Below are 12,421 nucleotides of genomic sequence, written 5' to 3' on the forward strand. Positions count from 1 at the left end.
CAACTGTTGGACACCATTATTATAATCTTTAGGTTTAACTAGCAGTGGGGGCAAGAGGATTAAATGTAGTGTTTCCATTTTGTTCAGCAGTGGATAGTCTCATGGCAATTCAAGCAGGTGTTACTTTTTTTTTTTACTATTTATTGTTGCCAAGAAACACCAGAAACATTTCCACTGTCTCCAGCACCAGTTCACCTGCTCATTAACCAGATTTCAAGGTTAACTGCTATGTTTAGTGATTCAACTGGTGTCTTGAATGTTACAGATGTGGATGTTTTCCTTTGTAAGCCACCGGGGTTCAGCCATCCTTTTAGCCTCTCTGTGCCACAACAATGTGGCTTCCAAACTGCTGAATGGGCAATTTTAACCCAGAGAAAGGTCAGCTGTCCAATTAGTGTGACTGGTGGTGTGGAAGCCTTTAAAAAAATAAAAATAAAAAATAAATTAGCACCGTGTTTCAAGACAGGCGGTTCAGTAATCCAATTATCTTCTGTTGTTGAGGTTGATGATGCAGATGTAAATTACTGGGTTAGATGCTGGGTGAGCTATGTGTAAGCCTGAGATTGCAGTGTGAGCACAGTGTAAGTATAGTGTGGTTCTTATTAAAGGTTCTAGGTCACTCTGCAACACAGCAATTAACTGCTTGGCATGTTGGGTAATATTAAGTGAAATATGAGTTTGACTATGTTTCCACTCAGAGTTTTTGTCCTTAATGACACTGAGTACTCTACAATAGACAAACAGGAGCTATAAATGATTAAAATATAACTTGTACATACTTCGAACTCTTTAAAATCTGATATAACAAAAATATTTTCAATGCTACATTCATGTTGATTATTTTTTCAAAAGTGTATGCTATATATAATATGTGCTGTGACCATAGTTCCTTTTGTCTTTGAAATATAGTTAGTTATTGTTGGTAACTACATAGTTAGTTACTGAATCTTCCATTTCAATGTAAATAACAACAACAACAATAACAATAATAATAATAATACACTCAAATTTTTCATGAATCATCATTAAAAAAATAGTTAAGTCACCATTAACAAAAGTGGCAACCTGAGAGGAGTAATTGATATACATTACATATTCAGCCCATGTATCATATGTATAATAAAATATTATTAAAATGTTCAGAATATATATAATATTTATTTTTAAAATATAATCAAGTAACCCTTGACAATATAACTAAAATCCAATTACATTTTTTCTAAATGTAATCTAAATATTGTTATTTATTCTTTATTATTATTTTGCAAGCACTCTAAACACTAGCACTATGAGCACTATTTGTACCTTTTTTTTTATGTTTTAAAGAACTTCCCACACACATCGCTTACTTAACTTTTAACGAACATATTGGGCTTCGGATCTGATGTGTGACTTTTCCTCATGTGTTCCCATTTTTACTGTTTCTATGTAGGTATGTTAGAGATATATTGACAGAGAACAAACTTACCTGAAAGGGTGGCAGTGAGAGCCTCAATCAGAAGTAAAAATGGTAAAAAAAAAAAAAAATATGTGAGGACGAGGACATCTATACGGAAGTGTGGATTAGCAGTGAAACAAAACTCTGGTTTACACACATTTTGACCACTAGATGTCAGCATTGGTTAAAGGACAAGTGAATGGCTATACAGTGTCTCAGTTGTTTTCATTGGTTTATGAATAGGCGTCACATCCCTGGAGCTTCTGTTTTGTTTTTTGGTTTTTTTTGTATTGCTCAGTGGGACACTCAGAGATCAGGTCTTGTTGTGTATTTATTGTCCTAATTGGAGCATGCAGTTTGTTAGACTTTATAGGGCTGCCATATGCTGGATATTAGTCAGTGTCATGTGAATTGTGATTGTTTCGTTCAGAATAAACATCTGTTCGTGCATGAAGCAACACGCCCAAGGATTACCCCTGTGGTATTACCCATATCTCTGGTGAAATGGGGGGAGTGGGTGGAGGTGGGTGGAGTCTCTGTCTAGATCTGGCACTCACATGATGACTACATCATGGAGAAAAACTGATATAGCAGTTTGTGCAACTGACTGCTTCCAAAATTGTCCGGCACCAGTATCAGCGCCAATTCATCACCATCTGTCGACCATCAGAGCCGTAATGATCTGTCGCTTAGAAATAGATGGTGCTGTGGATGAGAGCTGAGCTGACCAGGGCAGTTATTCCTCATCTCACCTGGCCGTCACACATGAGCCTTCAGATGAGCAGAAAAGGTTGACAGGCTCTTGAATCCTCAGCCTTTTTTAGCCAAATAAGCAACTTTTGATATAGGAAATACATGTATGCACTAATTAATAATACAAGTGCTATATTTTCAAATACCGTGTTATGCAGTCTTACATTACTCAGTACTATATTACTGTAATATTATTATTTTTTCTAGTAATGAGTAGTGTAAGGGATTACAATTTCCAAAACAGTAAATTATCTTACTAATCCAAGTAATTCTGAGCTCCTGAGTTACCTTTTCAACTAGGTAGGTAATCTTATGATGGTGTGTATGTGCAGCAGGTCAGTGCAGGTCATGTCAGCTCCAAGCCAAAAAGCTAAATGAAGGATGGAAGATGAGGGAGGGGCACACTTTCCACAAGTGCCAGTCTAATCATTATTTTGAGTTTGTCTGGCTCCTTGAGAGAGAATATGTGGTGATGGAATCTAATTTGTAGGCCACACAGAGAGAGGTCGACTCTTCTGTGAGTTCACTGGATCAGCTGTTCAACTCTGGAGTGCAATAAGGCTGTGAACAAGGTATAAAAGTAATATAACAGTATATAAATGTGTATAACAGTATAGTTATGTAATAAGTACTGTAACTTATCACTTTTGATACCAAGTAATAAGTAATCTTGCTTTTTAAAGGAGTAATTAGTAAAATGTAATTTATTACACTTCCTAACTTGCCAAGCACTGCTCAAATAAAAGCACACTGCAACGTAATCACATTACTGCTGTAATATCCAATAATGTTACAAGATTTTTTTTGTGTATGGTTCAGATTCTTTAGATGTCAGACATTATATGCATTCAAAGCAAACATCTATTTCTATTTTTGCATGGTACTAGACAACTATTCTAATGGTGGTGATGATCTTGACCATCACAACCACCAAGATAACTGTTTTTTCAGGACCACAAATTAATTGCCCCATTCTCTGGATCTAATTTCTAACAGCTACATTGTGTATACTGCACTTTATTTGAACAACACAGATCTTTCATTAAGCTCTCTTTAAAACTTTTTTTTTTGCTTTTGCTTTACATGTTTTATTCTTTCACCTTTATCATTTTACAGTTTGTCAGTATTCAATGCCATTAACCAGAATAAACTTCATTTTATTTTAACTGTGTGTGTTTGTGTTTTTGTTTGACAAATGAACTTAACCTTCTTGACACCACTTAGACACTCAAAACTGTAATCTCTAAATTGAATATTTATTGAATACGAAATGTTTAATGCCGCCAATTCTATTGTTTTAGTGCATCACTTTTAATACCAGAATTAAATCTCTGTATGTCTTTTCAAAACTAACACTTCAACATGCTGGAGTGTTCTTAGGGAACATTGCAAGTGGCTTTAATTGTGTAAATTTAAAGCACAGTTCTGTGAAATGCGATGGGTGAGTTAGTAGTGTTCAGTAAACGTTGCATGTATGGCTGCCCTTTACAGAATGTCACTCTATGCTCTGTATTATATCAAGACAGACCTTTCATACCCTATGCAGACAATGATGTCACAGTGACTAATAGTCTGTGTTGTCATAGTGACCAGGCCATAAAAAGGAAGAGCTGTGTGTGTGTGTGTGTGTGTGTGTGAGTGTGTGTGTATGGTGTACATAGGTATGCACGTGGGAGAGTTATGGAGAGCGTGACCCAAAACAGATGCCACCAGGTTCACAGGGCTCTATTTCCCCATCTGTGGCCATCTGCTTAAGTAGGGTCGAGGGGAGAGAGAGATGAGTGAAGGTGGAAGGAGGGACTCAGGGGTATTCAAGGACACAGTCTTGCTTGTCATCACAAGGAAATGTGAGCAGGGTAAAATGACAGACAGAGTGAGGATGCATCCAATCAGACACGTTCAGAAAGTGGCAGGCAGTTGCATAATCAGGTTGTGAAACTTCTCTGCTGTGTATCAGAGAGGACCAACATCTTGGACTTACAAATCACAAAAAACAAATCACAAAGAAGACTTAGACATTAAATTAGCGATATTGTACTATTTTATTTTGTGTTTCTACTAGTATATGTTTATTTTTCTCATACTGGCCATAGCTCCAGCACCTCTACTCATCCTCTGTTTGAAACACTCTGTTTTAGCTTCTGTCTCTTTAAGGCCCAAAGTCCATTCCAAATTTTGTTCTAGACTACCTGCACATAATGCAAATGTGTTAAAATGTGATGTCACCAAGTAAAGAAACAAAGGCTGGATTTGAGGTGGTGTTTGAGGCAGTTCAGGTGGAGTGTTTTCTGTGGGAGACAGGAACAACCTTGGCATGGACGTTAGGCTTTGTAACTTTTAGGGTTGTTCCAATACAGATACCAGGTAGAAAATAGTAGGAAATGTCTCCAATATGGCCTAAAATATTGACGAGTAATCAAGTCTATGCCCCAGTCCACTACCATGTAATATATTAACCCAGTAGCATTCTGCTACTTTCCAGCAGCAGCCTATACAACATTATTTCCCCTGAAAAAAAGTCATGTGGAATTTATTCTCTGTGTGCAATAATTTATGTTTTACAAAGGGTTTAACATGAGCCAGGCCATAATACAATGATGGCAATCATATCATATTCATACAGGGTTAGTAGTGTACAGTTATTAAAAAAATAAAACAAAACAACATAAAATAAAATAAAACATTTTAACACATTTATAAGACAATGTATTGAAAGAAGAATCAGGATGGAAAAACACATATTAGAACTTGTCTATTAACTTTGGAGACAAATTCAAATCAACTGTATTTGCATAGCATCAAACCATAACAAAGTACTTTTCAAACAGAGTCTAGACAATACTCTTTATAACACACTAAAGGAAAGGGAAATCCCCCCAAAGCCTAATATAGCCTCTTTAAACAATCAAAGCTCTGTAATACCAGTTTCCCTGATCAACTTTGCTGTCATTGACGCGTTAAAGCTCTGATGCTCCCATGAAAACTTCATTTGCCACTGTTTGCAGTGTAGCTCTCAACGCAGACGAGGAAACCTTTGAACTCCTCAGAGAGAATTAACCAGCACATTCTCTGCTGACTAGCTAATCTGTGACTCAGTATGTGTCTGTCTCTCAGGCTCTCTTTTCTCTGTCCTCCCCAGTGAAAAAGAGGATCATAATCGTCAGCACTTCAATAGCTTCCTTATGACTTAAACCAATCTTCTTAGGACGTGCTGTATGGCTATGAAAATGTACAACTGTTGGCATCTGCCAGCCATCTGCTGCACTGCTGTGAGGTTATGGCTGTGGGACATGTGCAAAAACTGGGACTGCAGCAGCATGAATGTTTAGCTGTGAATATGTTATTTTTTTTACATTCTTTTCACATCCCTGATTCCCTCAGTGCTCTCCACCATGGTGGAAGGAGATTTACCGATCTGCATCCAACTATTAAGCAGATTAATCAGGAATGGAGAGCTGAGGTTGTCATAAATATAAATGAGGTCTTTTGAGGCATAGGGCAAGACATTCTGCATGTCCACACAGTGTAGGCTATTAGGAGTTTATCAGCGCAGTGGATTAAGACCAATAACCTCAATTTAGAGGCCAGGACACACAGTCAATCTTAATGATGCATTGGAAAGGGGTTAAACCCAAAGGTAATATGGACCAGCTGGCCTGCCTACACCACTCACTGACCCAGGGCATAATCCAATTGTCTTTCACGCCTCAGGGAGCAAGGAGTTTAATGTATTTTTCAGTTTAAGTTAGATTTTAAAATTCCTTTTTTTACTTTATTTTCCCTGTACTGTGATGCAGACTAATAAATATGAAAGAAAAGCTTGAGCAAACAATGTGCTACCTGTCAAAGTTAGCTTGGAGGACAGGGCTGTATAGATGTCAACACATCCAGCTGATAAAGCCTGGATGTCAACTATCACTCCCCAAGGAGAGATTACCAGATGCTCCCGTCAATCTCATAGCTTTCCCAGGGCCTGATGCTATATCATTTGTGTCACCAATCTATATTGGAGAAACATGCAGAAAAACACATTTTGTGTATGCAGAAATGTACCAAATGCAGTTGTTTTGAAACATCTGTTCCATCAACAGCTGCCACAATCATCAACACTGCAGTTCTTCATTTGATGATGGTGTTTATTTGGCTTTTGACACAATTATCACAGATGGAAAATGTAAATGAATGTAAGAGAATCACGTAAGTTGCACAAAATTGTTAGAAAGTCCAACCCAATTCCAAAAAAGTTGGGACGTTATGTAAAATGTAAATAAGAACAGAATGTAATGACTTGCAAATCAGCACAAAGGTGGTAAACTGGTTCACTTTGTAGTTTTTTTGTAAATGTACACTGAATTTGATGCTGCTCCATGTTCCAAAAAAGTTGGGATAGGAGTAAGAGAAATCTCAAGAAAAATCTCTGCATGTAGGAGACAAGACTGAAAACTAACACTGAATGCCTGTGACCTTTGACCTCTCAAGCGGCACTGCATTAAAAACACATAACTGTATATACTACATGGGCTCAGGAACACTAGAAAACCGTTGTCAATCAACACAGTTCGTTGCTGCATCTACAAATGCAAGTTAAGACTCTACCATGAAAAGCGAAAATCAAATATCAACAACATCCAGAAACACTGCACACTTCTCTAAAGCCCATCTGAAATGGACTGATGCAAATGGGAAAAGTGTGCTGTGGCTTAATGGGTCTAAATTTTAGTTTTCTGAAATGGATATTTTTCATACCCCCTGCTTATTTCAGCAAGACACATTCTGCATGTGTTACAACTGTGTGTCTTGTGGTAAAAGAGTTCAGGTACTAGACTGTCCTGTCTGTAGTCAAGACCTGTCTCCCACTGAACATGTAAGGTGTGTTATGAAGTGCAAAATACAACAACAGAGACTCTGGACTGTTGAGTACCTGAAGTCATATATCAAGCAAGAGTGAGAAAGAATTTTGTTTTCAAAACATCAACGATTAGTGCCCTAAGTTCTAAAACCCTTACTGAGTGTTTTTGAAAGAAAACCTGATGTATCACGGTGGTAAACATTAAATTCTTGTCTTTGTACTGCATTCAAGTGAGTAAAGGTCGAAAAGATGTAGGAAATCATTGCATTCTGTTTTTATTTACGTTTTACACAACAACCTAACTTTTTAGGAACTGGAGTTGCAATTCGGTGCTGTTTGCAGACCGGTGCAGAAATATTTACTGTGATGGCACCAGAGATGCTGTGATCTTGGTTGCCACTCCCCTAAGAAAATCAAGTTTTCGTACCAGCGAGTCCAGTACATGCAGTAATCCATGCCATCACTCATGCAGTACAGCTTTAAACCAGTCTGAAATCATTATATTGGAGCCACCACCATGACAACCTCACAGACAGACTGATAGGGAAAGGAAGACGGGAAGAGAGGATGAAACAGGGGAGAAAGATGGTGGAAAATTGATTTTCTTCGAGCTGCATTAATCAAATTGACTACAGAAAGGGCATTATCAGTACAATGGATTTAATACAGCGTATTAAATGAAGACAAAGGCGTGGCTGGTGAGGCGAGCTTACTTTGAGGGATGATGATGGGAATGATCAAAAGTCAGTGCCATTTGGGTGACATGTATGCCTCTCTGGGTGAAAGCATTTATATATATATATATTCAAAATGCATACTCAGCTTCACCCTTGTATAAAAGAATAATTGTGTGGATTGGAATTTTTTTGTAATGCTTTTTAAACCACAGTCGTGTTTCTGCAGGAATGTGCTCAAATCAATGGATGCAACCTACGTGTGTGAGAGTCTGCTCAGATGCATGCTAAAGTGTCAGTGTGTGTGCCTGCTGCTGGCATGTAGAGTGCTGTTGCTGAAATGAGGACACTGAACAGACAGCATGGGACAGGGAGACTTAAATTTATTCAGACAAACATTGTGGAACTGTCACAGTAAAACCAAAACCTTTTCAGCTCATAATATCAGCATTTCATTAGAACTTCAGGATTGTTAAAAAAAAAATAAGACTGAAAAACGTATCCACTGTGGTTGCATGGAGAGAGACAGAAATACGTATTTACAATGAGAAGTAAAAACTAAACATTAACAGAAAAAAAGCATGAGCAAATGTGATCATGTAGTATTGTATTTGTAAAAGACAGATCGGTAAAATGGAGTTTTTGTTTGTTTACATCTGTGTGCCTATAGCTGCAGTCAACATCACTTCAGTCTGACCGTGAAGCTGAGAGAAGATAAAATGGAACATAACAGTGAGAACTGAGGTTATGTTCATTTGCTGCATTTGTCTCTTTAATGAGTAAATCAATATCTTACATTCAAAAATACAAAAGGGAAATCAATGGAATTGACTCTGTGAAAGAGGAGCGCCTTGTAACAGATATCAGTGAGCCCTGGTTGGAGGTGAAGAAAAGAGAAGAAGCTCCAGGAAGGAGACAAAAGCACAAGATGGAGAGGAAATGGAGGAGTGTAAAATATAAAAATGGGCAGTGGTGTTTCATTTTTTAAACAAGCTTATGGCTGTTATTAAAATTTTGTAGGGGAACTTTAATTCTGCATGACTGGCAGGGGGGCAAGAGCAACCCCGCTGACTGAGAATTAGATTTCTTTATATTCTAGGTTTACTATCACTTGTAGCTATTATTATAATATTTAAATGCAGGCAATATTGTTGCCATTAATCAATTAATTTATGATGGGCACAAACTGGTCATTTTTACTGCAGGGTTCCCTTCTAATTCGACTTAACAAGCAGTATTTTCCTGCTTGAGTAGGGACTGCATATATATAGCACTTTTATGCAAAGCATTTTACAATTTTCCTCTCATTCAACAATTCAAGCACACACTCACACCGTTGGCAGCACTGACCCCAACCATTTACAGCAATTTTGGGCTCAGTGTCTTGCTCAAGGACACTCAAACATGTGGTCAGGAGAAACCAGGGATTGAACCATGCAATTAGTGGATGAACTCCAGTTCAGCCACAGCAGAGTAATTCAAGTCAGGAAATACTTCAATACTTTTTCAGAAGTGTTTTCAGCAGTGTTATAGGACCAGGACCATTTAGTGACATCTAGCAGTAGTGTTTCAGATTGCAACCAACTCATCTCACGCTCCCCTTCTAAGTGTGTAGGTCATGAAAATTGTGAAAGACCCTTTCAAGAGCCAGTGTTTGGTTTGCCCATTCTGGGATACTGCAGAAACATGGCAGTGGAACAAGGCGGACTCTGTGGAAGACGACCCACCCACTAGATATAAATGGCTCATTCTAAGGTAATGAAAACACATCTAATCCTATTTTCAGGTGATAATGCATTGATGAAAATATATTTCTGAAAATTATATTCCCTTGCTGCTATATTCTGTTGCACTTCATGGGAGATTATACTCTGGGTTGACAGGATGCAACACACAAGACTCCAGTAGGACAGGGAGAGGAGGACTCTGTGTTTACATCGATAATGCTTTTAACTTTTCATTTTAAGATGTTGACCATACTAACACAACTGTCTTGTTGCTGTTGTTTACATTCGACCTTATGCAAATTCAAAAAAATCCACAAGAGAATTATTTCTGGGTGTACATCTGTATATATGCACATATGTAAATAAATGTATCGTTTATTTTGTTTCAGGATTTATCCTGTTCCGTTCTGAATTCTCTAACTCTCTTTCTTCGTTATGCATCCTTGTGTCATATAACGATAATAAATTATCTTGATTCCTTGATATTCTGCCGAAGCATCCCCCTAAATCTTATACACTGGACCCTTAATATTGATGCAGTACTGATTCAAATGTATTTGCTATCAGCTGACACATCACTTCATGGTGAACTTGAACATAACGACAAACACATAGCTAAAGGTGGTACTTAAGTTTTTTAAATCAAAATTCAAACCATAACCTGTAAAATACTTGTTAATCAGAGTGGAAGAGATTAAACATTTGTGTACTGCATTAGATATTCTAAGATTAATGCTTTTCACAAGTCAGTGATAACTGTTGTTGCTCACCAGATGATTATATATCATATAGATATGATTAGGACTCTTTAAGCACATCAGCCTCCAAATAGAGACTAGATATAAACTTGATCAGTTAAACTCAAAGGCAACACGTAACAAACTTCAACAAACAATCCTTGTTACGTTTTCAGATTATTTTCTGGTATTTAGGTTTCAATGCTTTTGTGCCTCTATTTTAAGTCTCTAGTTTTTTGTCTTTATGTCTGTTTTTTTCCAATGCTTTTTGAAAAGGTAAAATTGTGAAAATAGTAGTAGTAGTTTATGAAGATTTCAGCCAGAGTTGAATTGAGGAAAGTCTAGAAAAATGAAGTGATTTTTAAAGCAGGAACATGATAACCAACAAGACAAATTATTTTCCTTCTATGTTCTGTAAGATGTATGTACAACTTGACCTGATCATTTGAATGTCCGTGAAAAAATGCCTCCTAAATCTTTCTGTTTCTTGGACTTTCTTCATCACTCAAGCTCCCCAGTATGAAAAAATTACAGGCATCTCCAAGCCTGGGAGTTTGACAGTGATGCATCAGCACTGTAGACCCCTAAAAGGAGCCCAGTGGTGAAATACAGAAGAGAGTGAATGTCTGATGGAGAGGAAGAAAACATAAACCAGAATCTGGCCTTGCTGGAAGAAACACACATTATTTATGATAGCATGTACAGTAAACTAATATTTCTGGCCCCACAGACGACGACCAGGGGATCTGACCATGACACAGAAACAGAGAGGAAAGAAATGACAGAATTAGAGGAGTACAGATCTCCGCCAGGCAACCCAAAAAGAATATCCAGATGTAGCCCCTTTGTAATCACCAACCTTTTGATTAGTAACAGTATTTTAATTACATATTTTTTTCAGAAGCTGAAGCTTTTCAGAAGTTACATGTAAGTACTTATTCCCCAGAGCTATTTTTATCCTATTAGACATTTGCGTGATTTTTTTTTTTGTCCGACTTAGTGCATGAATTCTTTAGTCCATGTTGACATTTATGAAATTTTGAGAGGTAAAGTGAACATTCATATGCTATAGGGTGAAAATATCAATCTCTTTGACACAAGAGCAACAAAAAAAAACAACATTATTTCACTAGGCTATTACGCATTGAGTTTCACTATAATGCAACGTGTTCCTGCTGTTTTGTTTACTCCAGAGTTAGGGAGCATATCTTTTCTATTGATTCTATGAAAGATTTAATATACTTTAAGCCCTAGATTGTAACTGAAATTTGCATATCTCTAAAAAAGCATACACTAGAGAGATTCCCAGAGGATAGATATTTTTTTTATTTATATTTTTTGTATATTTAACACTGAATCAAATGGCTCCCTGTAATGTGATTGTGTTCATATCTCACACAAAAATCTGCTTGCTTGACTGCAGCCATATAGCGATAATTTCAGCTCGTTGTTGTTGTTCAGTTTCAGTGGCATCATTTCTCTACAATTTAGAACTACTCCCAGCACATCAGCTTGCACAGACAGATTAAATGACATGCATATGCACAGCAGGACATTGTGGAGAAGCAAAGTAAATGTCTGACTAGGAAACAAATGTTCATCTAGTAAATCAAGAATAACCCAGATTTTTTTTTTTAGTAGTTGACAGAACAAACACAGGCCGCAACTCACTGGACTGGACCTTGTTCATGTACAGTATATTGTAGCTCAGTTTGTTACTGCGAGTTTGCTTTGGCGTCTTGAGGGCCCTCTCGTGGTTAAAAAAAAGGCTTAGGGGAACTGTGCCACCCACACATCACTGTGCGATGTGCCTCTAAATGACAGCGCACTTGTAACTGTGATGTTCACTATGTTTCGGTATGATGTTTAAAGAGAAGCTCAGCAGGCTGTCTCCAGCGGTCCAGATTACACTGGCAGAAAGATGACAGTCTCACAGCACTCTACCTGGATCAAAGAGCTAACTGAGAGACAGACATATTTTGCAAAGACAGAAGAATTCCCAGCTTCCAACAGTGGATGGATGGCAATATTTTGAATGCAAAAGAAAGGGTTGCTAACATTTATTCTTTTGAATGTTGGTGACAAGTTATGATCAGATATTTGAAGAATACAGTACATAATTTGATTTTAAAAAACACATATATGTATATATAAATATATTTAAAATAAGCAACAAATATAGAATAAAAACATCTTAATCAAAAAACCTGAGTTTTATAATCTGCACTCAAGTCCCTCCCACT

This window comes from Lutjanus erythropterus, chromosome 5, assembly GCF_056507025.1.
Source record: "Lutjanus erythropterus isolate fLutEry1 chromosome 5, fLutEry1.hap2, whole genome shotgun sequence".
Taxonomy (NCBI): Eukaryota; Metazoa; Chordata; class Actinopteri; order Lutjaniformes; family Lutjanidae; genus Lutjanus; species Lutjanus erythropterus.